Raw genomic sequence first — 27272 nt, forward strand, 5'->3', positions numbered from 1 at the left:
GCCTTGTGGCGCTCAATGAAGATTGCTGACAAAACAGATGGAAGTTGTCTCAACGAGTCAAGCAAATGTACAATTTGAGAGGAATGTGATAATGTAGAGACGTGGCTATAAAATATATATATATATATATTTATAATTTTTTTGGTCAAAATTAAATTACGAAAATCTCTATTTAGCTATTGTTAGGAGAATGAATTTGTCTTTCAGGGACTCCTGAGAACCAACAAACCAGGATGTTGTCTTGTGAAACAGTGGCTGTAAAGTATCTAGCTGGCTAAAGCATTGACTGCACAATTGTACGCTTGCCTTGCAATGCAGCTAAAGTAACATGGCTTGCTATTTACTTGCTTGAGTCGGATTAAAACTAACTGTTGCCGCTCTGGGTATGTACCCTAAAACGTAGTTAACTAATATTCATTCCAATCAATGACCCTCAAGTCTGAATGGCATTAATGAAGCCTAGAGTAGAATATACCTTTATTGTGCCAAGGATGCAAGACCTATATACACACGTATTTTAGTTAATACCACGTATGAGATTCCCATCTTGTAGCCTGTACATTGAATATATTCACCAATCATGTACTCTTCCATGGCAAATAAAGGTGTGGTTCTGGTATGACAGACACTTAGTCATATCAAACGATGCGGTGTCTGCATGTATGTATTACAATTATACACTTCAGTGTTTACTGCTCCTGGGATATCAATGATTACACATTGTAACTATACAATAGACTAAACATGATTGATTTGTAATTCATATATACAGGAAAAAAAACGTATACATATCTAACTCCATTAATCTGAGGACACAGGATAGTATTCCAACCAGTGGAGAATGTGAAACGCTTTATTGAAAGAAGTGCATTTTATTTATATTATAAGAGTTCAATCTTGGGCGGGCAGGTGGGTAGAGCGTTGGACTAGTAACCAGAAGGTTGCAAGATCAAATCCCTGAGCCGAGAAGGTAAAAATCTGCCCCTGAACAAGGCAGTTCCTAGGCCGTCATTCTTATCTGACATGCCTAGTTAAAGGGTAACTACACCCCAAAATCGATATGTCTTAATTGGTTTCCTGCTAGGGTTTTAAACGTTGTCGTGGACATAGAACATCCAATCATGTTATATTTCTATTAAAAAGGTGTACATTTTAGAGAGCGAAAACCTATAGATGCAGGGACAAACGGTCAATGGGGAAATGTAAATGGAGAAACATTGAAGGAAATTTACAGGGCACTAATGGACTACAGACATTGACAGTCTCCTAGCCTAAAAACAAATGCTGAATGCACTGCCTAGATTTTGAGGGAAACATTGTCCATTATTTGATCAGGGCAGGGAAGCACTAACAAACTGCATTTAGTCCAATAAAAAGATAACATTAGGGTGATAAATAAAAGGCAGTTGCTCCACGCATGACACGAGAACCCTCTGCTGGAGCAAAACGCTTACAGCACCTGGTATTCCCAGGTGGTCTCCCATCCAAGTACTAACCAGGCCCGACCCTGCTTAGCTTCCGAGATCAGGCGTACTCAGGCCGGTGTGGTCATAAGCAAAAAAACTCTCTCTTGGTGCACTGTAAAGTCAAAGTGAGTCTGATTAATAGCTGTTGCATTTTCACCATTTAGATAAGCATCTTTGTGTCACTCAAAGTGGAAGAAATTGCATATACTGTAGCCATAATTTGTAGCACAGATTGTTGGATGAAATACAAACTAACCTTGCTTACTTATTTCAAAGCGAGGGCACACATTTCAGCCTTGTGGGAAAAAACGGACAAAGAGTTGAAATTCCACAAGGCATTTCTAGACGAATCATGTCTGAAACTATCACATCTCGAGACATCCATTCTAGTACACTTCACGTTCAAATCTCCTACCAGTATACAATTTTCTGAACAGTGATCTTAGGTTAATAAACATATCTCTCCTTTCCGATTCAATATTGGAAGCATAAACATTAGACGAAAAATGACATTTTGCACTTCAAACTCAATAACAATAAGTCTGCCCTGATTATCTGCATATACCTGCTTGACATTTTGAACCACATTTTTTACCAAAATAGCAACTCCACATGTTTTTTCACTTCCGTGACTACAAAACATTAGCTCAGACCATTTGCTCTTAATTTTGGAGTCTGTCCAATTAGTCTCTTGAAAACACCACATGTCAGCTTTCACAGACACCAAAACCTGCTCCAATTTGTTCATATTTCTCAGACTGTTCCCATTTAGTGATGCAACTTTAATCATTGTTAATGTATGCAGAAATATAGTCAAAGACAAACATGTCATTTCAAAATAGACTTTTTCTTTTTACCAGATCCCATCACCTCCCAAGCATTCGTCAATGATCTCTTATTTCTAGCAAACAGCTGAAAATCCTCACTCTCTATTTCTTCGTCCGACTCATGACATTGGTACTGTATTTCATCATCCGTAATATATGCCGGCAAGTTCAAAAAGGACACCACAAGTTCATCGTTCCCCAGTTCTTTCGCCATGACTTGACAGCTCTTTATTTTTAGCCTGTCTATTACTCTTTCTTTTCCCTTCGCATGCGACAAGGTTATTTTGTACTTATTTCTTTGTACTCAGGCCGGTATGGTCGTCACCCTTGACAATTCTCGTTCATGTAACTAACATTGTCATTGAGACTCATAGCACTCATATGTACTTCATAGCTAGTACGGGGATCGAACCTATGACCTTGGAGTTATTAGCACCACACTCTAACAAACTGAGCCAACTGGCCAAAAAATACAAAATACCGAAACCCAGGATTGAAGCAGGGACATTTTGTCTGACACACTCCCAACTGAGCTATTTCGGCAATTTTACTAGACGTGCTTATTTGGCACCCTTGAAAATTCACATGCATGTGACTCACAATTTTGACACTCAAAATATACTTCATAGCCAGTACAGGGATCAAACCCATGACCTTGGCATTATTAGCAACACACTCTAACCACCTGAGCTAACAGGCCACTTGCTACTAGACATAATTGTTGAGATGCACCGAGCCTCTGCAAGTGCTGGAGCGCAAACTAACAAGTCCACCAACAGCATAGCCTGACAAGACTGGACCCTCTTGGTTGCTTCATGCGGAAATTCCAAACGGCTGGGGAATTAGCTCAAATGCTATGCATGCATGAGGGAGTGGGATCGATGCCTGCATTCTCCAAAAGCACATTGTTTGATGGATCCAAGAAAGCTCCAGTTCAGACTTCATGCAGCCTTGTCTTACAACAACCTACTGTCATGTAAATAATGACAAGAAACTGTCAAATAACAATGACAAGCAACTCTCATGTAACACTGATGTCACAATGTCAGATGAAAAAGCAGACATTACTTACTTTCAGAGAGCAGCGTATCACACACTCTAACCAACTGAGCTAACCGGCCGCTGGCTACAGAGCACAATTGTTGAGATGCACCGAGCCTCTGCAAGTGCTGGAGCGCAAACTAACAAGTCCACCAACAGCATAGCCTGACATACCTTAAGGGAACATTTTGACATTTGCTGTATGCTTAGTGAGAAAGTCCATATTGCAAATGTACGATCCCTTACTAGACATCCGAAAACGTTTGTAAAATTCGCGGACGGCGTCGGGCCGAGCGGCAGGGCCGGACCTACCGGGAAGTCATCAAATGAACTTTCTCGGACATCCATTTTCCCTTTTATAATCAAATTTTGGTCATTTTTCCGCTGTCCCGAAAAATCCAACAAGAGGGCATAAGCAATCATATTGCAATTGGACAAAACATCACGAATCACGACGGGGCCTTATCTCCAAAATGGAAAATATTTCGAAGCCGAAACTTGGTGAGCGTAGGTTTGGGATAATGGGCAGTTGGCCCCGAACAAGATGGCGTCTAGGCCTCGACGGTTTATGAGTTATGGCCATTTCTCTGGGATTAAAGGTCCAAAATGAAAATAGAGAAATTCTTTTTCCACTTCACGTCAAAGTCAAGGAGCCTCCGGTGTCAATAAAAAAAGAACCAGCCATTTATCTATCGTCATTTAAGAGAAATCGTACAATGACAAATTGGTGATGTTCAAAGATAGGTGTTTTTTTTAAACAGTTACAGATCCAGTTGCAGGGTGTTCATACGAATCTTTTTAAAGTGTGCTGCGGAGCTCTGCGAGATTTCTGTGATTTTCTATGATTTTCTGAAATAACACACACTCACTAAACCCTCCGTAAATAACTCAGTTCTTAACGTAAAGACTTAAAACTCAGGATTCTGTAAGAGGCTACCTCAGTCAAGACATGTGTTTACCTATAGCTTCCTTTAATTGGGTCACACTGTCTGTTTTGAAGGGTTTGAAAAGTCACATCTCTCCAAAACTTCATATGTGTGACTAGTAACCCTCCTGAACTGTAAATCAGTCATTTCTCCCAACAGATCTCAAAGAAAAGCTCCCTCACACACACACAGTAAGGATGGAGTGACAAAGTGCGGTGCTTAAAGACACAGAGAGCAGGCAATGGCATTACCATAATCCCTAGGCCGTGCCGAGTTCAAGAGATATCCCGCTTGACCGTAGCTCGCTCGGTCTAAGCGCAGCGACCATTAGAATAGTAGGCCCAAAATGAAGCCTGCCCCACAACGTCATTTGCTTTTGGGTGACAGTGAGAGAACCGTTAGGGTGAGAAGCACAATTCGACCTCAGGTACGTTCCTAAGGTCCTCCCGATCCGTGCAAGCCTAACCTAGACCGTGTGGCATTAACCCTTAATAGTTAAAAGAAGGTGTTTACATCAAACAGTTTGCATTCACTTCTCTCCCCATAGGAATACATTGCCTGCACTCAAATTCAACCTGAAGCCTATATGGGTTATGAATGCCTTATGAACCTGTCTTCGATGACAGTCCATCAGGACACTATGAGGTCTACCTGTGTTGATTCTAAGCTTCCTGGACCAACCGGAAGTGGTTAAAATCTCCCTAAAAGTGTATAACCATACCCTGCCTGCAGTTTGATAAACATAGTACATTCAACCCTGTGTAAATCAGTCAGTTTTTATGGTAAAGACTTAAAACTCAGGATTCTGTAAAAGCATACCCTAATGAGGATGTGTGTTGACTTATAGCTTCCTGTGCCAACCGGAAGTGCCATAATTGGTGTCTCAGGGGCTGTTTCGAGGGGTTAAAAAAGTCAGATCTTTCCAAAACTTCATATGTGTGATTAGGCAACCCCCATGAACTGTAAATCTGTCATTTTTCCCATAAAATGTCGAAGGAAAACTAAATCACACACACACACAGCTTGGAAGGAGGACCCATTGAGGTGCATAGAGACATACACTGCCTGCATTAGTTAACCTTGTTGCAACTTTTAAAGAACCGTCAGACCTAGAGTCCCGAAACTTTAGAATCCTGTTCTAGACCTCAGGTCGATAGTGCGTGGTGAGTTACGTGGCTCTAGAAGGTTCTCGGACCGAGAAACAGCCTCGTACATTTGCAATGACTTCAATTAATTTTTGCATCACGAAAATGACGACATTTAGAAATGTCCCAGAGTCTCAAGACTAGGTGCATTGCGACCGTCTCGGCCCATATAGACGGACCCCAACGTTCCTGTCCGATAGCTCTTTCAAGGACCCCGAAGCAAGTCATGGAAAAAAGTGGATTTTCAGCACAAATTAGGGTCTTGCTCGGACACCAAATTACCTATCGAGCCGAAACTTGGGATTCGGGGTCACCTCAGCTAGGCCTACACATAACATCAGAAATGGACCCGCAGCTAGAACGTAACTACGTGTTTTATGTTTTTTTTATGGTTGAACCGAAGGCGTTGGGAATTTTGGGCCAGCTCTGAAGTATGTGATAGTTGGCTACTAAACGAGTTGGAAAAAGTGGGTTTGGTGTCAGTTTGTATCAGTTTGATGTCAGAATGATATCAAATTGACTGATGGATGGTGACTTGCTGGTGACTCTTGTCCATTTGCAATATGTTTAAACAGTGAGGTACCATCACCAAAGTGACATTCTGAAATCAATCCTAAGGAGCGATTGAGATGAACCAGAATCACTGCCCAGCCATCCTGAGTTCATCGGGCCAGTCAATTTCGCATTCCTGCAGGATTTTTATAGCATGACAAATTCGTGATGGTAAATGCACATTGAACCATATTGCAAATGCACAGTGACTTAGCAAAAGTGAGAAAACATAAACAAATGAACATAATGAAATCAACACAACGAGCGATGGAGAAGACCCACTATCAATGCCCGGCCATCCTGTGTTCATCAGGCCAGTCAATGTTGCATTTCTGCAGGATTTTTGAGCATGACAAATTCGTGATGGTAAATGCCCATTGAACCATATTGCAAATGCACAGTGACTTAGCAAAAGTGAGAAAACATAAACAAATGAACATAATGAGTTCATCTGGACAGTCAATTTTGCATTTCTGCAGGACTTTTGAGCATGTCAAATTTCTTATGGCATTTGGCCCCAAAAAAGTGACTTTTGACTTTGACTTCCTATGAAATCATATTGCAAATGGACAAATCATTTCCTTATGCACAAGTAAAAATAAAAAAAGTTTTACAAAAGCATATTCATACATTTCTTACACATGATTAATTGACATAAAATCTAAACAATTTCAAAAACGGTCCAGAAAGCACTTTTTTACATTTTTTTTTTTTAAAGTTCACATTTTCGACTTTTGACTTCCAATGAAATCATATTGCAAATGGACAAAACATATGCCTTACGCACAAGTTTAAAAAAAATTACAAAAATAATGATAATATAATACGACTAAAGTATGTTGATACAGTTCTTATACGTGTGTAATTGACACAAAATTCGAAAGAATTTCGAAAAATGGTCCAGAAAGCACTTTTTTGGGGGTGATAAGTTTTTGAAAAAAAATAAACTTTTTCAAAATTTTGCTTTTGGATGTTGACTTGTGTTGCATTTCCAATATGAAAAACCAAGGTGGAGCGCACTCGCCACCTGTTGGATTTTTGAAGTGTTACAACTGGCATTTGCAATCAACTTTACACGAATCAACGCCGAATTGGGTGGTATTGGAAACCATGTATATGGTTTGTTCAATGCCAATGACTTCCCATTCATTCCCTAACAAGACTGGACACTCTTGGTTGCTCCTTGTGGCAATTACAGACAGCTGGGGAATTCTGTGGCACCCTTGACAATTTACATGCATGTGACTCACAATTTTGACACTCAAAATGTACATCATAGCCAGTACAGGGATCGAACCCATGACCTTGGTGTTATTAGCACCACACTCTAACCAACTGAGCTAACCGGCCACTAGCTTTTGGGTGCAATTGTTGAGATTCACCGAGCCTCTGCAAGTGCTGGAGCGCAAACTAACAATTCCACCAACAGCATAGACTGACAAGACTGGACACTCTTGGTTGCTCCTTGTGGCAATTCCAAACAGATGGGGAATTTGATCAATTGGTTTTGTGTTTGCTTAGCATGCTATTGGGATCGATGCCCGCATTCCCCCCCAAAATTTTTTGGGGTGGATCCAAGAAAGCTCCAGTTCACACTTCATGCAACCTTGTCTTACGACAACCTACTGTCATGTAACAATGACAAGCAACTCTCATGTAACACTGATGTCACAATGTCAGATGAAAAAGAAGACATTACTTACTTTCAGAGAGCAGCGTAGCACACGCCATTGAGGCCCACAAACAAAGCTGTGGATAGTTTCCTTGAAGGAAGAGCATGAAGAAAGAACAAATACAAATGCCGGAACCCGGGATCGAACCAGGGACCTTTAGATCTTCAGTCTAATGCTCTCCCAACTGAGCTATTTCTGCAATTAAATAAGTTAAATTCTGTGGCACCCTTGACAATTCACATGCATGTGACTCACAATTTTGACAGTCAAAAAGTACATCATAGCAAGTACGGGGATCAAACCCATGACTTTGGAGTTATTAGCACCACGCTCTAACCAACTGAGCTAACCAGCCACTAGCTATTGGACGCAATTGTTGAGATGCACCGAGCCTCTGCAAGTGCTGGAGCGTAAACTAACAAGTCAACCAACAGCATAGCCTGACAAGACTGGACCCTCTTGGATGCTTCTTGCGGAATTTCCAAACGGCTGGGGAATTTGCTCAAATACTTTGCATGCGTGAGGTAGTGGGATCGATGCCCGCATGCTCCAAAATCACATTGTTTTATGGATCCAAGAAAATTCCAGTTCACACTTCATGCAGCCTTGTCTTACGACAACCTACTGTCATGTAAACAATGACAAGAAACTGTCATTTAACAATGACAAGCAACTCTCATGTAATACTGATGTCACAATGTCAGATGAGAAAGAAGACATTACTTACTTTCAGAGAGCAGCATATCACACACTCTAACCAACTGAGCTAACCGGCCGCTGGCTACAGAGCACAATTGTTGAGATGCACCGAGCCTCTGCAAGTGCTGGAGCGCAAACTAACAAGTCCACCAACAGCATAGACTGACAAGACTGGACACTCTTAGTTGCTCCTTGTGGCAATTCCAAACAGCTGGGGAATTTGATCAATTGGTATTGTGTTTGCTTAGCATGCTATAGGTAGTGGGATCGATGCCCGCATTCCCCAAAATCACATTGTTTTATGGATCCAAGAAATCTCCAGTTCACACTTCATGCAGCCTTGTCTTACGACAACCTTCTGTCATGTAAACAATGACAAGAAACTGTCATGTAACAATGACAAGCAACTCTCATGTAATACTGATGTCACAATGTCAGATGAAAAAGAAGACATTACTTACTTTCAGAGAGCAGCGTATCACACACTCTAACCAACTGAGCTAACCGGCCGCTGGCTACAGAGCACAATTGTTGAGATGCACCGAGCCTCTGCAAGTGCTGGAGCGCAAACTAACAAGTCCACCAACAGCATAGCCTGACAAGACTGGACACTCTTGGTTGCTCCTTGTGGCAATTCCAAACAGCTGGGGATTTTGATCAATTGGTATTGTGTTTGCTTAGGATGCTATAGAAGTGGGATCGATGCCCGCATTCCCCCCAATTTTTTTTTGGGGTGGATCCAAGAAAGCTCCAGTTCACACTTCATGCAGCCTTGTCCTACGACAACCTACTGTCATGTAACAATGACAAGCAACTTTCCTGTAACACTGATGTCAAAATGTCAGGTGAAAAAGCAAGACATTACTTACTTTCAGAGGAGCAGCGTAGCACACACCATTGAGGCCCACAAACAAAGCTGTGGATAGTTTCCTTGAAGGCAGAGCATAAATAAAGAACAAATACAAATTCCAAAACCCGGGATCTTTAGATCTTCAGTCTAACGCTCTCCCAACTGAGCTATTTCGGCAATTCACTAAATTCAATTCTGTGGCAACCTTGACAATTCACATGCATGTGACTCACAATTTTGACACTCAAATTGTACATCATAGCCAGTACGGGGATCGAACCCATGACCTTGGCATTATTAGAACTATACTCTAACCAACTGAGCTAACCGGGGAATATCAATTGGGCGCAATTGTTGAGATGCACCGAGCCTCTGCAACTGCTGGCGAGTAAACTAACAAGTCAACCAACAGCATAGCCTGACAAGACTGGACCCTCTTGGTTGCTTCTTGCGGAATTTCCAAACGGCTGGGGAATTAGCTCAAATACTTTGCATGCGTGAGGTAGTGGGATCGATGCCCGCATGCTCCAAAATCACATTGTTTTATGGATCCAAGAAAGCTCCAGTTCACACTTCATGCAGCCTTGTCTTACGACAACCTACTGTCATGTAAACAATGACAAGAAACTTTCATTTAACAATGACAAGCAACTCTCATGTAATACTGATGTCACAATGTCAGATGAGAAAGAAGACATTACTTACTTTCAGAGAGCAGCGTATCACACACTCTAACCAACTGAGCTAACCGGCCGCTGCCTACAGAGCACAATTGTTGAGATGCACCGAGCCTCTGCAAGTGCTGGAGCGCAAACTAACAAGTCCACCAACAGCATAGCCTGACAAGACTGGACACTCTTGGTTGCTCCTTGTGGCAATTCCAAACAGCTGGGGATTTTGATCAATTGGTATTGTGTTTGCTTAGGATGCTATAGAAGTGGGATCGATGCCCGCATTCCCCCCAATTTTTTTTTGGGGTGGATCCAAGAAAGCTCCAGTTCACACTTCATGCAGCCTTGTCCTACGACAACCTACTGTCATGTAACAATGACAAGCAACTTTCCTGTAACACTGATGTCAAAATGTCAGGTGAAAAAGCAAGACATTACTTACTTTCAGAGGAGCAGCGTAGCACACACCATTGAGGCCCACAAACAAAGCTGTGGATAGTTTCCTTGAAGGCAGAGCATAAATAAAGAACAAATACAAATGCCGAAACCCGGGATCGAACTAGGGACCTTTAGATCTTCAGTCTAACACTCTCCCAACTGAGCTATTTAGGCAAATCACTAAATTCAATTCTGTGGCAACCTTGACAATTCACATGCATGTGACTCACAATTTTGACAGTCAAAAAGTACATCATAGCCAGTATGGGGATCGAACCCATGACCTTGGCGTTATTAGCACAACGCTCTAACCAACTGAGCTAACCTGCCAATAGACATTGGATGCAATTGTTGAGATGCACCGAGCCTCTGCAAGTGCTGGAGCGTAAACTAACAAGTCAACCAACAGCATAGCCTGACAAGACTGGACCCTCTTGGTTGCTTCTTGCGGAATTTCCAAACGGCTGGGGAATTAGCTCAAATACTTTGCATGCGTGAGGTAGTGGGATCGATGCCCGCATGCTCCAAAATCACATTGTTTTATGGATCCCATAAAGCTCCAGTTCACACTTCATGCAGCCTTGTCTTACGACAACCTACTGTCATGTAAACAATGACAAGAAACTGTCATGTAAACAATGACAAGAAACTGTCATGTAACAATGACAAGCAACTCTCATGTAATAATGATGTCACAATGTCAGATGAAAAAGAAGACATTACTTACTTTCAGAGAGCAGCGTATCACTCACTCTAACCAACTGAGCTAACCGGCCGCTGGCTACAGAGCACAATTGTTGAGATGCACCGAGCCTCTGCAAGTGCTGGAGCGCAAACTAACAAGTCCACCAACAGCATAGCCTGACAAGACTGGACTCTCTTGGTTGCTCCTTGTGGCAATTCCAGAAAGCTGGGGAATTTGATCAATTGGTATTGTGTTTGCTTAGCATGCTATAGGTAGTGGGATCGATGCCCGCATTCCCCAAAAACACATTTTTTTGTGGATCCAAGAAAGCTCCAGTTCACACTTCATGCAGCCTTGTCCTACGACAACCTACTGTCATGTAACAATGACAAGCAACTTTCCTGTAACACTGATGTCAAAATGTCAGATGAAAAAGCAAGACATTACTTACTTTCAGAGGAGCAGCGTAGCACACGCCATTGAGGCCCACAAACAAAGCTGTGGATAGTTTCCTTGAAGCCAGAGCAGAAAGAAAAAACAAATACAAATGCCGAAACCCGGGATCGAAAGAGGGACCTTTAGATCTTCAGTCTAACGCTGTCTCAACTGAGCTATTTCAGCAATTCACTAAATTCAATTCTGTGGCAACCTTGACAATTCACATGCATGTGACTCACAATTTTGACAGTCAAAAAGTACATCTTAGCAAGTACGGGGATCGAACCCATGACCTTGGCATTATTAGCACCAGGATCTAACCAACTGAGCTAACCGTCCAATAGCTATTGGATGGAATTGTTGAGATGCACCGAGCCTCTGCAAGTGCTGGAGCGTAAACTAACAAGTCAACCAACAGCATAGCCTGACAAGACTGGACCCTCTTGGTTGCTTCTTGCGGAATTTCCAAACGGCTGGGGAATTAGCTCCAATACTTTGCATGCGTGAGGTAGTGGGATCGATGCCCGCATGCTCCAAAATCACATTGTTTTATGGAACCAAGAAAACTCCAGTTCACACTTCATGCAGCCTTGTCTTACGACAACCTACTCTCATGTAAACAATGACAAGAAACTGTCATTTAACAATGACAAGCAACTCTCATGTAATACTGATGTCACAATGTCAGATGAGAAAGAAGACATTACTTACTTTCAGAGAGCAGCGTATCACACACTCTAACCAACTGAGCTAACCGGCCGCTGGCTACAGAGCACAATTGTTGAGGTGCACCGAGCCTCTGCAAGTGCTGGAGCGCAAACTAACAAGTCCACCAACAGCATAGACTGACAAGACTGGACACTCTTAGTTGCTCCTTGTGGCAATTCCAAACAGCTGGGGAATTTGATCAATTGGTATTGTGTTTGCTTAGCATGCTATAGGTATTGGGATCGATGCCCGCATTCCCCAAAAACACATTTTTTTGTGGATCCAAGAAAGCTCCAGTTCACACTTCATGCAGCCTTGTCTTACGACAACCTACTGTCATGTAACAATGACAAGCAACTTTCCTGTAACACTGATGTCAAAATGTCAGATGAAAAAGCAAGACATTACTTACTTTCAGAGGAGCAGCGTAGCACACGCCATTGAGGCCCACAAACAAAGCTGTGGATAGTTTCCTTGAAGCCAGAGCAGAAAGAAAGAACAAATACAAATGCCGAAACCCAGGATCGAACCAGGGACCTTTAGATCTTCAGTCTAACGCTCTCCCAACTGAGCTATTTCAGCAATTCACTAAATTCAATTCTGTGGCAACCTTGACAATTCACATGCATGTGACTCACAATTTTGACAGTCAAAAAGTACATCATAGCAAGTACGGGGATCGAACCCATGACCTTGGCGTTATTAGCACCAGGATCTAACAAAATGAGCTAACCGGCCAATAGCTATTGGACTTAATTGTTGAGATGCACCGAGCCTCTGCAAGTGCTGGAGCGTAAACTAACAAGTCAACCAACAGCATAGCCTGACAAGACTGGACCCTCTTGGTTGCTTCTTGCGGAATTTCCAAACGGCTGGGGAATTAGCTCAAATACTTTGCATGCGTGAGGTAGTGGGATCGATGCCCGCATGCTCCAAAATCACATTGTTTTATGGATCCCATAAAGCTCCAGTTCACACTTCATGCAGCCTTGTCTTACGACAACCTACTGTCATGTAAACAATGACAAGAAACTTTCATTTAACAATGACAAGCAACTCTCATGTAATACTGATGTCACAATGTCAGATGAGAAAGAAGACATTACTTACTTTCAGAGAGCAGCGTATCACACACTCTAACCAACTGAGCTAACCGGCCGCTGGCTACAGAGCACAATTGTTGAGATGCACCGAGCCTCTGCAAGTGCTGGAGCGCAAACTAACAAGTCCACCAACAGCATAGACTGACAAGACTGGACACTCTTAGTTGCTCCTTGTGGCAATTCCAAACAGCTGGGGAATTTGATCAATTGGTATTGTGTTTGCTTAGCATGCTATAGGTATTGGGATCGATGCCCGCATTCCCCAAAAACACATTTTTTTGTGGATCCAAGAAAGCTCCAGTTCACACTTCATGCAGCCTTGTCTTACGACAACCTACTGTCATGTAACAATGACAAGCAACTTTCCTGTAACACTGATGTCAAAATGTCAGATGAAAAAGCAAGACATTACTTACTTTCAGAGGAGCAGCGTAGCACACGCCATTGAGGCCCACAAACAAAGCTGTGGATAGTTTCCTTGAAGCCAGAGCAGAAAGAAAGAACAAATACAAATGCCGAAACCCGGGATCGAACTAGGGACCTTTAGATCTTCAGTCTAACGCTCTCCCAACTGAGCTACTTAGGCAAATCACTAAATTCAATTCTGTGGCAACCTTGACAATTCACATGCATGTGACTCACAATTTTGACAGTCAAAAAGTACATCATAGCCAGTATGGGGATCAAACCCATGACCTTGGCGTTATTAGCACAACGCTCTAACCAACTGAGCTAACCGGCCAATAGATATTGGATGCAATTGTTGAGATGCACCGAGCCTCTGCAAGTGCTGGAGCGTAAACTAACAAGTCAACCAACAGCAGAGCCTGACAAGACTGGACCCTCTTGGTTGCTTCTTGCGGAATTTCCAAACGGCTGGGGAATTAGCTCAAATACTTTGCATGCGTGAGGTAGTGGGATCGATGCCCGCATGCTCCAAAATCACATTGTTTTATGGATCCAAGAAAACTCCAGTTCACACTTCATGCAGCCTTGTCTTACGACAACCTACTGTCATGTAAACAATGACAAGAAACTGTCATGTAAACAATGACAAGAAACTGTCATGTAACAATGACAAGCAACTCTCATGTAATAATGATGTCACAATGTCAGATGAAAAAGAAGACATTACTTACTTTCAGAGAGCAGCGTATCACTCACTCTAACCAACTGAGCTAACCGGCCGCTGGCTACAGAGCACAATTGTTGAGATGCACCGAGCCTCTGCAAGTGCTGGAGCGCAAACTAACAAGTCCACCAACAGCATAGCCTGACAAGACTGGACTCTCTTGGTTGCTCCTTGTGGCAATTCCAGAAAGCTGGGGAATTTGATCAATTGGTATTGTGTTTGCTTAGCATGCTATAGGTAGTGGGATCGATGCCCGCATTCCCCAAAAACACATTTTTTTGTGGATCCAAGAAAGCTCCAGTTCACACTTCATGCAGCCTTGTCCTACGACAACCTACTGTCATGTAACAATGACAAGCAACTTTCCTGTAACACTGATGTCAAAATGTCAGATGAAAAAGCAAGACATTACTTACTTTCAGAGGAGCAGCGTAGCACACGCCATTGAGGCCCACAAACAAAGCTGTGGATAGTTTCCTTGAAGCCAGAGCAGAAAGAAAGAACAAATACAAATGCCGAAACCCAGGATCGAACCAGGGACCTTTAGATCTTCAGTCTAACGCTCTCCCAACTGAGCTATTTCGGCAATTCACTAAATTCAATTCTGTGGCAACCTTGACAATTCACATGCATGTGACTCACAATTTTGACAGTCAAAAAGTACATCATAGCAAGTACGGGGATCGAACCCATGACCTTGGCGTTATTAGCACCAGGATCTAACAAAATGAGCTAACCGGCCAATAGCTATTGGACTTAATTGTTGAGATGCACCGAGCCTCTGCAAGTGCTGGAGCGTAAACTAACAAGTCAACCAACAGCATAGCCTGACAAGACTGGACCCTCTTGGTTGCTTCTTGCGGAATTTCCAAACGGCTGGGGAATTAGCTCAAATACTTTGCATGCGTGAGGTAGTGGGATCGATGCCCGCATGCTCCAAAATCACATTGTTTTAGGGAACCAAGAAAACTCCAGTTCACACTTCATGCAGCCTTGTCTTACGACAACCTACTGTCATGTAAACAATGACAAGAAACTGTCATTTAACAATGACAAGCAACTCTCATGTAATACTGATGTCACAATGTCAGATGAGAAAGAAGACATTACTTACTTTCAGAGAGCAGCGTATCACACACTCTAACCAACTGAGCTAACCAGCCGCTGGCTACAGAGCACAATTGTTGAGATGCACCGAGCCTCTGCAAGTGCTGGAGCGCAAACTAACAAGTCCACCAACAGCATAGCCTGACAAGACTGGACACTCTTGGTTGCTCCTTGTGGCAATTCCAAACAGCTGGGGATTTTGATCAATTGGTATTGTGTTTGCTTAGGATGCTATAGGTAGTGGGAACGATGCCCGCATTCCCCCCAAATTTTTTGGGGGGTGGATCCAAGAAAGCTCCAGTTCACACTTCATGCAGCCTTGTCCTACGAGAACCTACTGTCATGTAACAATGACAAGCAACTTTCCTGTAACACTGATGTCAAAATGTCAGGTGAAAAAGCAAGACATTACTTACTTTCAGAGGAGCAGCGTAGCACACACCATTGAGGCCCACAAACAAAGCTGTGGATAGTTTCCTTGAAGGCAGAGCATAAATAAAGAACAAATACAAATTCCAAAACCCGGGATCTTTAGATCTTCAGTCTAACGCTCTCCCAACTGAGCTATTTCGGCAATTCACTAAATTCAATTCTGTGGCAACCTTGACAATTCACATGCATGTGACTCACAATTTTGACACTCAAATTGTACATCATAGCCAGTACGGGGATCGAACCCATGACCTTGGCATTATTAGAACTACACTCTAACCAACTGAGCTAAACGGGGAATATCAATTGGGCGCAATTGTTGAGATGCACCGAGCCTCTGCAACTGCTGGCGAGTAAACTAACAAGTCAACCAACAGCATAGCCTGACAAGACTGGACCCTCTTGGTTGCTTCTTGCGGAATTTCCAAACGGCTGGGGAATTAGCTCAAATACTTTGCATGCGTGAGGTAGTGGGATCGATGCCCGCATGCTCCAAAATCACATTGTTTTATGGATCCAAGAAAGCTCCAGTTCACACTTCATGCAGCCTTGTCTTACGACAACCTACTGTCATGTAAACAATGACAAGAAACTTTCATTTAACAATGACAAGCAACTCTCATGTAATACTGATGTCACAATGTCAGATGAGAAAGAAGACATTACTTACTTTCAGAGAGCAGCGTATCACACACTCTAACCAACTGAGCTAACCGGCCGCTGGCTACAGAGCACAATTGTTGAGATGCACCGAGCCTCTGCAAGTGCTGGAGCGCAAACTAACAAGTCCACCAACAGCATAGACTGACAAGACTGGACACTCTTAGTTGCTCCTTGTGGCAATTCCAAACAGCTGGGGAATTTGATCAATTGGTATTGTGTTTGCTTAGCATGCTATAGGTATTGGGATCGATGCCCGCATTCCCCAAAAACACATTTTTTTGTGGATCCAAGAAAGCTCCAGTTCACACTTCATGCAGCCTTGTCTTACGACAACCTACTGTCATGTAACAATGACAAGCAACTTTCCTGTAACACTGATGTCAAAATGTCAGATGAAAAAGCAAGACATTACTTACTTTCAGAGGAGCAGCGTAGCACACGCCATTGAGGCCCACAAACAAAGCTGTGGATAGTTTCCTTGAAGCCAGAGCAGAAAGAAAGAACAAATACAAATGCCGAAACCCGGGATCGAACTAGGGACCTTTAGATCTTCAGTCTAACGCTCTCCCAACTGAGCTACTTAGGCAAATCACTAAATTCAATTCTGTGGCAACCTTGACAATTCACATGCATGTGACTCACAATTTTGACAGTCAAAAAGTACATCATAGCCAGTATGGGGATCGAACCCATGACCTTGGCGTTATTAGCACAACGCTCTAACCAACTGAGCTAACCCGCCAATAGATATTGGATGCAATTGTTGAGATGCACCGAGCCTCTGCAAGTGCTGGAGCGTAAACTAACAAGTCAACCAACAGCAGAGCCTGACAAGACTGGACCCTCTTGGTTGCTTCTTGCGGAATTTCCAAACGGCTGGGGAATTAGCTCAAATACTTTGCATGCGTGAGGTAGTGGGATCGATGCCCGCATGCTCCAAAATCACATTGTTTTATGGATCCAAGAAAACTCCAGTTCACACTTCATGCAGCCTTGTCTTACGACAACCTACTGTCATGTAAACAATGACAAGAAACTGTCATGTAAACAATGACAAGAAACTGTCATGTAACAATGACAAGCAACTCTCATGTAATAATGATGTCACAATGTCAGATGAAAAAGAAGACATTACTTACTTTCAGAGAGCAGCGTATCACTCACTCTAACCAACTGAGCTAACCGGCCGCTGGCTACAGAGCACAATTGTTGAGATGCACCAAGCCTCTGCAAGTGCTGGAGCGCAAACTAACAAGTCCACCAACAGCATAGCCTGACAAGACTGGACTCTCTTGGTTGCTCCTTGTGGCAATTCCAGAAAGCTGGGGAATTTGATCAATTGGTATTGTGTTTGCTTAGCATGCTATAGGTAGTGGGATCGATGCCCGCATTCCCCAAAAACACATTTTTTTGTGGATCCAAGAAAGCTCCAGTTCACACTTCATGCAGCCTTGTCCTACGACAACCTACTGTCATGTAACAATGACAAGCAACTTTCCTGTAACACTGATGTCAAAATGTCAGATGAAAAAGCAAGACATTACTTACTTTCAGAGGAGCAGCGTAGCACACGCCATTGAGGCCCACAAACAAAGCTGTGGATAGTTTCCTTGAAGCCAGAGCAGAAAGAAAAAACAAATACAAATGCCGAAACCCGGGATCGAAACAGGGACCTTTAGATCTTTAGTCTAACGCTGTCTCAACTGAGCTATTTCGGCAATTCACTAAATTCAATTCTGTGGCAACCTTGACAATTCACATGCATGTGACTCACAATTTTGACAGTCAAAAAGTACATCATAGCAAGTACGGGGATCGAACCCATGACCTTGGCGTTATTAGCACCAGGATCTAACAAAATGAGCTAACCGGCCAATAGCTATTGGACTTAATTGTTGAGATGCACCGAGCCTCTGCAAGTGCTGGAGCGTAAACTAACAAGTCAACCAACAGCATAGCCTGACAAGACTGGACCCTCTTGGTTGCTTCTTGCGGAATTTCCAAACGGCTGGGGAATTAGCTCAAATACTTTGCATGCGTGAGGTAGTGGGATCGATGCCCGCATGCTCCAAAATCACATTGTTTTAGGGAACCAAGAAAACTCCAGTTCACACTTCATGCAGCCTTGTCTTACGACAACCTACTGTCATGTAAACAATGACAAGAAACTGTCATTTAACAATGACAAGCAACTCTCATGTAATACTGATGTCACAATGTCAGATGAGAAAGAAGACATTACTTACTTTCAGAGAGCAGCGTATCACACACTCTAACCAACTGAGCTAACCAGCCGCTGGCTACAGAGCACAATTGTTGAGATGCACCGAGCCTCTGCAAGTGCTGGAGCGCAAACTAACAAGTCCACCAACAGCATAGCCTGACAAGACTGGACACTCTTGGTTGCTCCTTGTGGCAATTCCAAACAGCTGGGGATTTTGATCAATTGGTATTGTGTTTGCTTAGGATGCTATAGGTAGTGGGAACGATGCCCGCATTCCCCCCAAATTTTTTGGGGGGTGGATCCAAGAAAGCTCCAGTTCACACTTCATGCAGCCTTGTCCTACGAGAACCTACTGTCATGTAACAATGACAAGCAACTTTCCTGTAACACTGATGTCAAAATGTCAGGTGAAAAAGCAAGACATTACTTACTTTCAGAGGAGCAGCGTAGCACACACCATTGAGGCCCACAAACAAAGCTGTGGATAGTTTCCTTGAAGGCAGAGCATAAATAAAGAACAAATACAAATTCCAAAACCCGGGATCTTTAGATCTTCAGTCTAACGCTCTCCCAACTGAGCTATTTCGGCAATTCACTAAATTCAATTCTGTGGCAACCTTGACAATTCACATGCATGTGACTCACAATTTTGACACTCAAATTGTACATCATAGCCAGTACGGGGATCGAACCCATGACCTTGGCATTATTAGAACTACACTCTAACCAACTGAGCTAAACGGGGAATATCAATTGGGCGCAATTGTTGAGATGCACCGAGCCTCTGCAACTGCTGGCGAGTAAACTAACAAGTCAACCAACAGCATAGCCTGACAAGACTGGACCCTCTTGGTTGCTTCTTGCGGAATTTCCAAACGGCTGGGGAATTAGCTCAAATACTTTGCATGCGTGAGGTAGTGGGATCGATGCCCGCATGCTCCAAAATCACATTGTTTTATGGATCCAAGAAAGCTCCAGTTCACACTTCATGCAGCCTTGTCTTACGACAACCTACTGTCATGTAAACAATGACAAGAAACTTTCATTTAACAATGACAAGCAACTCTCATGTAATACTGATGTCACAATGTCAGATGAGAAAGAAGACATTACTTACTTTCAGAGAGCAGCGTATCACACACTCTAACCAACTGAGCTAACCGGCCGCTGGCTACAGAGCACAATTGTTGAGATGCACCGAGCCTCTGCAAGTGCTGGAGCGCAAACTAACAAGTCCACCAACAGCATAGACTGACAAGACTGGACACTCTTAGTTGCTCCTTGTGGCAATTCCAAACAGCTGGGGAATTTGATCAATTGGTATTGTGTTTGCTTAGCATGCTATAGGTATTGGGATCGATGCCCGCATTCCCCAAAAACACATTTTTTTGTGGATCCAAGAAAGCTCCAGTTCACACTTCATGCAGCCTTGTCTTACGACAACCTACTGTCATGTAACAATGACAAGCAACTTTCCTGTAACACTGATGTCAAAATGTCAGATGAAAAAGCAAGACATTACTTACTTTCAGAGGAGCAGCGTAGCACACGCCATTGAGGCCCACAAACAAAGCTGTGGATAGTTTCCTTGAAGCCAGAGCAGAAAGAAAGAACAAATACAAATGCCGAAACCCGGGATCGAACTAGGGACCTTTAGATCTTCAGTCTAACGCTCTCCCAACTGAGCTACTTAGGCAAATCACTAAATTCAATTCTGTGGCAACCTTGACAATTCACATGCATGTGACTCACAATTTTGACAGTCAAAAAGTACATCATAGCCAGTATGGGGATCGAACCCATGACCTTGGCGTTATTAGCACAACGCTCTAACCAACTGAGCTAACCCGCCAATAGATATTGGATGCAATTGTTGAGATGCACCGAGCCTCTGCAAGTGCTGGAGCGTAAACTAACAAGTCAACCAACAGCAGAGCCTGACAAGACTGGACCCTCTTGGTTGCTTCTTGCGGAATTTCCAAACGGCTGGGGAATTAGCTCAAATACTTTGCATGCGTGAGGTAGTGGGATCGATGCCCGCATGCTCCAAAATCACATTGTTTTATGGATCCAAGAAAACTCCAGTTCACACTTCATGCAGCCTTGTCTTACGACAACCTACTGTCATGTAAACAATGACAAGAAACTGTCATGTAAACAATGACAAGAAACTGTCATGTAACAATGACAAGCAACTCTCATGTAATAATGATGTCACAATGTCAGATGAAAAAGAAGACATTACTTACTTTCAGAGAGCAGCGTATCACTCACTCTAACCAACTGAGCTAACCGGCCGCTGGCTACAGAGCACAATTGTTGAGATGCACCAAGCCTCTGCAAGTGCTGGAGCGCAAACTAACAAGTCCACCAACAGCATAGCCTGACAAGACTGGACTCTCTTGGTTGCTCCTTGTGGCAATTCCAGAAAGCTGGGGAATTTGATCAATTGGTATTGTGTTTGCTTAGCATGCTATAGGTAGTGGGATCGATGCCCGCATTCCCCAAAAACACATTTTTTTGTGGATCCAAGAAAGCTCCAGTTCACACTTCATGCAGCCTTGTCCTACGACAACCTACTGTCATGTAACAATGACAAGCAACTTTCCTGTAACACTGATGTCAAAATGTCAGATGAAAAAGCAAGACATTACTTACTTTCAGAGGAGCAGCGTAGCACACGCCATTGAGGCCCACAAACAAAGCTGTGGATAGTTTCCTTGAAGCCAGAGCAGAAAGAAAAAACAAATACAAATGCCGAAACCCGGGATCGAAACAGGGACCTTTAGATCTTTAGTCTAACGCTGTCTCAACTGAGCTATTTCGGCAATTCACTAAATTCAATTCTGTGGCAACCTTGACAATTCACATGCATGTGACTCACAATTTTGACAGTCAAAAAGTACATCTTAGCAAGTACGGGGATCGAACCCATGACCTTGGCATTATTAGCACCAGGATCTAACCAACTGAGCTAACCGTCCAATAGCTATTGGATGGAATTGTTGAGATGCACCGAGCCTCTGCAAGTGCTGGAGCGTAAACTAACAAGTCAACCAACAGCATAGCCTGACAAGACTGGACCCTCTTGGTTGCTTCTTGCGGAATTTCCAAACGGCTGGGGAATTAGCTCAAATACTTTGCATGCGTGAGGTAGTGGGATCGATGCCCGCATGCTCCAAAATCACATTGTTTTATGGAACCAAGAAAACTCCAGTTCACACTTCATGCAGCCTTGTCTTACGACAACCTACTGTCATGTAAACAATGACAAGAAACTGTCATTTAACAATGACAAGCAACTCTCATGTAATACTGATGTCACAATGTCAGATGAGAAAGAAGACATTACTTACTTTCAGAGAGCAGCGTATCACACACTCTAACCAACTGAGCTAACCAGCCGCTGGCTACAGAGCACAATTGTTGAGATGCACCGAGCCTCTGCAAGTGCTGGAGCGCAAACTAACAAGTCCACCAACAGCATAGCCTGACAAGACTGGACACTCTTGGTTGCTCCTTGTGGCAATTCCAAACAGCTGGGGATTTTGATCAATTGGTGTTGTGTTTGCTTAGGATGCTATAGGTAGTGGGATCGATACCCGCATTCCCCCCAAAATTTTTTGGGGGTGGATCCAAGAAAGCTCCAGTTCACACTTCATGCAGCCTTGTCCTACGACAACCTACTGTCATGTAACAATGACAAGCAACTTTCCTGTAACACTGATGTCAAAATGTCAGGTGAAAAAGCAAGACATTACTTACTTTCAGAGGAGCAGCGTAGCACACACCATTGAGGCCCACAAACAAAGCTGTGGATAGTTTCCTTGAAGGCAGAGCATAAATAAAGAACAAATACAAATTCCAAAACCCGTGATCTTTAGATCTTCAGTCTAACGCTCTCCCAACTGAGCTATTTCGGCAATTCACTAAATTCAATTCTGTGGCAACCTTGACAATTCACATGCATGTGACTCACAATTTTGACACTCAAATTGTACATCATAGCCAGTACAGGGATCGAACCCATGACCTTGGCATTATTAAAACTACACTCTAACCAACTGAGCTAACCGGGGAATATCAATTGGGCGCAATTGTTGAGATGCACCGAGCCTCTGCAAGTGCTGGAGCGTAAACTAACAAGTCAACCAACAGCATAGCCTGACAAGACTGGACCCTCTTGGTTGCTTCTTGCGGAATTTCCAAACAGCTGGGGAATTTGATCAATTGGTATTGTGTTTGCTTAGCATGCTATAGGTATTGGGATCGATGCCCGCATTCCCCAAAAACACATTTTTTTGTGGATCCAAGAAAGCTCCAGTTCACACTTCATGCAGCCTTGTCTTACGACAACCTACTGTCATGTAACAATGACAAGCAACTTTCCTGTAACACTGATGTCAAAATGTCAGATGAAAAAGCAAGACATTTCTTACTTTCAGAGGAGCAGCGTAGCACACGCCATTGAGGCCCACAAACAAAGCTGTGGATAGTTTCCTTGAAGCCAGAGCAGAAAGAAAGAACAAATACAAATGCCGAAACCCGGGATCGAACTAGGGACCTTTAGATCTTCAGTCTAACGCTCTCCCAACTGAGCTATTTCGTGAAATCACTAAATTCAATTCAGTGGCAACCTTGACAATTCACATGCATGTGACTCACAATTTTGACAGTCAAAAAGTACATCATAGCCAGTACGGGGATCGAACCCATGACCTTGGGATTATTAGAACCACACTCTAACCAACTGAGCTAACCGGGGAATATCAATTGGGCGCAATTGTTGAGATGCACCGAGCCTCTGCAACTGCTGGCGAGTAAACTAACAAGTCAACCAACAGCATAGCCTGACAAGACTGGACCCTCTTGGTTGCTTCTTGTGGAATTTCCAAACGGCTGGGGAATTAGCTCAAATACTTTGCATTCGTGAGGTAGTGGGATCGATGCCCGCATGCTCCAAAATCACATTGTTTTATGGATCCAAGAAAGCTCCAGTTCACACTTCATGCAGCCTTGTCTTACGACAAGAAACTGTCATGTAAACAATGACAAGAAACTGTCATGTAACAATGACAAGCAACTCTCATGTAATAATGATGTCACAATGTCAGATGAAAAAGAAGACATTACTTACTTTCAGAGAGCAGCGTATCACTCACTCTAACCAACTGAGCTAACCGGCCGCTGGCTACAGAGCACAATTGTTGAGATGCACCGAGCCTCTGCAAGTGCTGGAGCGCAAACTAACAAGTCCACCAACAGCATAGCCTGACAAGACTGGACTCTCTTGGTTGCTCCTTGTGGCAATTCCAGAGAGCTGGGGAATTTGATCAATTGTTATTGTGTTTGCTTAGCATGCTATAGGTAGTGGGATCTATGCCCGCATTCCCCAAAAACACATTTTTTTGTGGATCCAAGAAAGCTCCAGTTCACACTTCATGCAGCCTTGTCCTACGACAACCTACTGTCATGTAACAATGACAAGCAACTTTCCTGTAACACTGATGTCAAAATGTCAGATGAAAAAGCGAGACATTACTTACTTTCAGAGGAGCAGCGTAGCACACACCATTGAGGCCCACAAACAAAGCTGTGGATAGTTTCCTTGAAGGAAGAGCATGAAGAAAGAACAAACACCAAAACCCGAGCTCGAACCAGGGACCTTTAGATCTTCAGTCTAACGCTATCCCAACTGAGCTATTTCGGCAATTCACTAAATTCAATTCTGTGGCAACCTTGACAATTCACATGCATGTGACTCACAATTTTGACAGTCAAGAAGTAAATCATAGCCAGTACGGGGATCAAACCCATGACCTTGGCGTTATTAGCACCACACTCTAACCAACTGAGCTAACAAGCCACTAGCTATTGGACGCAATTGTTGAGATGCACCGAGCCTCTGCAAGTGCTGGAGCGTAAACTAACAAGTCAACCAACAGCATAGCCTGACAAGACTGGACCCTCTTGGTTGCTTCTTGCGGAATTTCCAAACGGCTGGGGAATTAGCTCAAATACTTTGCATGCGTGAGGTAGTGGGATCGATTCCCGCATGCTCCAAAATCACATTGTTTTATGGATCCAAGAAAACTCCAGTTCACACTTCATGCAGCCTTGTCTTACGACAACCTACTGTCATGTAAACAATGACAAGAAACTGTCATTTAACAATGACAAGCAACTCTCATGTAATACTGATGTCACAATGTCAGATGAGAAAGAAGACATTACTTACTTTCAGAGAGCAGCGTATCACACACTCTAACCAACTGAGCTAACCGGCCGCTGGCTACAGAGCACAATTGTTGAGATGCACCGAGCCTCTGCAAGTGCTGGAGCGCAAACTAACAAGTCCACCAACAGCATAGACTGACAAGACTGGACACTCTTAGTTGCTCCTTGTGGCAATTCCAAACAGCTGGGGAATTTGATCAATTGGTATTGTGTTTGCTTAGCATGCTATAAGTATTGGGATCGATGCCCGCATTCCCCAAAAACACATTTTTTTGTGGATCCAAGAAAGCTCCAGTTCACACTTCATGCAGCCTTGTCCTACGACAACCTACTGTCATGTAACAATGACAAGCAACTTTCCTGTAACACTGATGTCAAAATGTCAGGTGAAAAAGCAAGACATTACTTACTTTCAGAGGAGCAGCGTAGCACACGCCATTGAGGCCCACAAACAAAGCTGTGGATAGTTTCCTTGAAGCCAGAGCAGAAAGAAAGAACAAATACAAATGCCGAAACCCGGGATCGAACCAGGGACCTTTAGATCTTCAGTCTAACGCTCTCCCAAATGAGCGATTTCGGCAATTCAATAAATTCAATTCTGTGGCAACCTTGACAATTCACATGCATGTGACTCACAATTTTGACAGTCAAAAAGTACATCATAGCAAGTACGGGGATAGAACTCATGACCTTGGCGTTATTAGCACCACGCTCTAACCAACTGAGCTAACCGGCCACTAGCTATTGGACGCAATTGTTGAGATGCACCGAGCCTCTGCAAGTGCTGTAGCGTAAACTAACAAGTCAACCAACAGCATAGCCTGACAAGACTGGACCCTCTTGGTTGCTTCTTGCGGAATTTCCAAACGGCTGGGGAATTAGCTCAAATACTTTGCATGCGTGAGGTAGTGGGATCGATGCCCGCATACTTCATGCAGCCTTGTCTTACGACAACCTACTGTCATGTAAACAATGACAAGAACGAAATAAGGCATTGGTCTCATTGCTTTGAAAAGCTTGGACATTGTTGTTCAACTTTTATAATCTAAGACTGAAAGGCCTGAGAAATATTGTGTCTGATTCGGCATCGCAAGATTGAGGGAAAAGGTCTCTTCTTACTTGTTAAATATCACGAGCTTTCCTCATTCGGACAGGTTCACAACTTTGATGTCTACTGTTGCATAGCAAAGTCTGTATGATGTCAAATAGGGTCATTTAATTTCATTAGCTCAGCTAATTCGTACATGTTTGCAATTTCCCTAAATAAGGCATTGGTCTTGTTGCTTTGAAAAGCTTGGACATTGTTGTTCAACTTTAATAATCTAAGACTGCAAGGCCTGAGAATTATTGTGTCTGAATCTGCATCGCAAGATTGAAGGAAAGAGTATCTTTGTACTTGTTAAAAATCACTAGCTTTCCTCATTCGGACAGGTTCACAACTTTGATGTCTACTGTGGCATAGCAAAGTCTGTATGATGTCAAATAGGGACGTATCAAATAGACTGCGTGGCCTAATGGATAAGGCGTCTGACTTCGAATCAGAAGATTGATGGTTCGAGTCCCTTCGTTGTCGTTTAATTTCATTAGCTCAGCCAATTTGAACATGTTTGCAAATTCCCGAAATAAGGCATTGGTCTCATTGCTTTGAAAAGCTTGGACACTGTTGTTCATTTTTTATAATCTAAGACTGAAAGGCCTGAGAAATATTGTGTCTGATTCGGCATCGCAAGATTGAGGGAAAAGGTCTCTTCTTACTTGTTAAAAATCACAAGCTTTCCTCATTCGGACAGGTTCACAACTTTGATGTCTACTGTTGCATAGCAAAGTCTGTATGATGTCAAATAGGGTCATTTAATTTCATTAGCTCAGCTAATTCGTACATGTTTGCAATTTCCCTAAATAAGGCATTGGTCTTGTTGCTTTGAAAAGCTTGGACATTGTTGTTCAACTTTAATAATCTAAGACTGCAAGGCCTGAGAATTATTGTGTCTGAATCTGCATCGCAAGATTGAAGGAAAGAGTATCTTTGTACTTGTTAAAAATCACTAGCTTTCCTCATTCGGACAGGTTCGCAACTTTGATGTCTACTGTGGCATAGCAAAGTCTGTATAATGTCAAAAAGGGATGTATCACATAGACTGCGTGGCCTAATGGGTAAGGCGTCTTACTTCGAATCAGAAGATTGAGGTTTCGAGTCCCTTCGTGGTCGTTTAATTTCATTAGCTCAGCTAATTTGAACATGTTTGCAAATTCCC

The 27272-nt window shown here is 43.0% G+C and overlaps 9 non-coding genes and 1 pseudogene across 9 annotated transcripts; all 10 read right to left on the bottom strand.

Moving 5' to 3' along the window:
* Positions 1 to 1447: 1447 nt before the first annotated feature.
* On the bottom strand, positions 1448 to 1556 carry LOC116355578 (uncharacterized; annotated as a pseudogene).
* Positions 1557 to 7233: 5677 nt separating this feature from the next.
* On the bottom strand, positions 7234 to 7307 carry trnai-aau (transfer RNA isoleucine (anticodon AAU)). The gene has a single exon. It is a non-coding gene; the product is annotated as a tRNA-Ile (tRNA).
* Positions 7308 to 10544: 3237 nt separating this feature from the next.
* Positions 10545 to 10618, bottom strand: trnai-aau (transfer RNA isoleucine (anticodon AAU)). The gene has a single exon. It is a non-coding gene; the product is annotated as a tRNA-Ile (tRNA).
* A 3272-nt stretch (positions 10619 to 13890) lies between these two features.
* trnai-aau (transfer RNA isoleucine (anticodon AAU)) lies at positions 13891 to 13964 on the bottom strand. The gene has a single exon. It is a non-coding gene; the product is annotated as a tRNA-Ile (tRNA).
* A 903-nt stretch (positions 13965 to 14867) lies between these two features.
* Positions 14868 to 14940, bottom strand: trnaf-gaa (transfer RNA phenylalanine (anticodon GAA)). The gene has a single exon. It is a non-coding gene; the product is annotated as a tRNA-Phe (tRNA).
* A 2284-nt stretch (positions 14941 to 17224) lies between these two features.
* Positions 17225 to 17298, bottom strand: trnai-aau (transfer RNA isoleucine (anticodon AAU)). The gene has a single exon. It is a non-coding gene; the product is annotated as a tRNA-Ile (tRNA).
* A 903-nt stretch (positions 17299 to 18201) lies between these two features.
* Positions 18202 to 18274, bottom strand: trnaf-aaa (transfer RNA phenylalanine (anticodon AAA)). Its single transcript has one exon. It is a non-coding gene; the product is annotated as a tRNA-Phe (tRNA).
* Positions 18275 to 20558: 2284 nt separating this feature from the next.
* Positions 20559 to 20632, bottom strand: trnai-aau (transfer RNA isoleucine (anticodon AAU)). The gene has a single exon. It is a non-coding gene; the product is annotated as a tRNA-Ile (tRNA).
* A 903-nt stretch (positions 20633 to 21535) lies between these two features.
* On the bottom strand, positions 21536 to 21608 carry trnaf-aaa (transfer RNA phenylalanine (anticodon AAA)). Its single transcript has one exon. It is a non-coding gene; the product is annotated as a tRNA-Phe (tRNA).
* Positions 21609 to 24572: 2964 nt separating this feature from the next.
* Positions 24573 to 24646, bottom strand: trnai-aau (transfer RNA isoleucine (anticodon AAU)). Its single transcript has one exon. It is a non-coding gene; the product is annotated as a tRNA-Ile (tRNA).
* Positions 24647 to 27272: the final 2626 nt, after the last annotated feature.

Source organism: Oncorhynchus kisutch, linkage group LG20 (genome assembly GCF_002021735.2).
Source record: "Oncorhynchus kisutch isolate 150728-3 linkage group LG20, Okis_V2, whole genome shotgun sequence".
Classification (NCBI taxonomy): Eukaryota; Metazoa; Chordata; class Actinopteri; order Salmoniformes; family Salmonidae; genus Oncorhynchus; species Oncorhynchus kisutch.